Source organism: Belonocnema kinseyi, chromosome 4 (genome assembly GCF_010883055.1).
Source record: "Belonocnema kinseyi isolate 2016_QV_RU_SX_M_011 chromosome 4, B_treatae_v1, whole genome shotgun sequence".
Lineage (NCBI taxonomy): Eukaryota > Metazoa > Arthropoda > Insecta > Hymenoptera > Cynipidae > Belonocnema > Belonocnema kinseyi.
Window position 1 is genome coordinate 42,855,622 of NC_046660.1, and position 1,253 is coordinate 42,856,874.

Below are 1,253 nucleotides of genomic sequence, written 5' to 3' on the forward strand. Positions count from 1 at the left end.
CCCCCCCCCCCGAGCTCTAAGTTTTTATACTTATAACTTGAAATTTTTTTTTTTTGCTTTTTTCGACTTATACGCCCCGATCGCCCCCTCCGAGACCAAGGCCTGGATCCGCCGCTGCCATCAGGCAGCATATTGTTGAGAGAATACTGATACTATCTGACGCTAAGAGAAGTCTAGAGCGGAGGGAGAGGTGGGACAGAGAAAATCAACAGTTTCTCTCTGACCCATCTCGACTCTTCCAAGACCCTTCAGTTACTGTCGAACACTCACCCAAACCAGAGGAGGTCAAAGTATTTTGGAGAGAAGTCTACGAAGTTCAGTATAGACTGGACGAAGACTCAGAAAATATAAATAGCTTCAAGGAGTTATGTGTTGCCCTCATAACACCTGATAAAGAATCCCCACCCATCACTACCGAGGAGGTGAAAGAAGTATTAAGAGGGATGAAGAACTATTCCGCACCGGGACCAGATTGTATCAAAACCTTCTGGTGGAAGAAGTTTCCTTCAACCCATCAGCATTTGGCCCGTATTTTCACCTCATATTTGAAGTCGGAAGAGCCGATTCCAGAGTGGTTGGTAGAAGGGCACACAATACTTCTGCCGAAAACAGACAACTTAACTGACCCGAAGAATTACAGGCCAATAACTTGTCTGAACACGCTTTATAAGATATTCACAGCTATCCTAAAGGATAGGATTGTTCGGGCAATTGAACCTGTGTGGCAAGAAATGTATGAACAACGAGGCTCAAAGAAAGGCGTAGCCGGATGTCGGGAGAACCTGCTCATCGATAGATGTGTCTGCAAAGATGCAGCATTCTACCAACGTGAACTATCGATGGCCTGGATTGATTATCGGAAAGCTTTCGATTCGACATCCCATAGACTTATCATCTGTGTTTTGGAAATCTTAAAGGTTCATCCGCAAATAGTTGGGTGCATAGACATTGATGCCGCTTTGGAAAACCAGATTTACTATCTCATCTGGAAAAAATCGTGTGACAACTAACAAGGTCACCTTTCAGAGAGGTGTCTTTCAGGGCGATACCATGAGGCACTCCTCTTTTGCCTTACATTATTGCCACTATCTCTAGCACTTCGCCATTCCGACGGGTTCTTGTGCGGCGAACCTGCAGATCGAAAGTACAATGTCACTCATGTATTTTACATGGACGATCTTAAGATCTATGCTAAAAATAGAGAGCAACTGCATCTAGCTCTGGGGATTGTCGAACGATATACTAAGGAAATT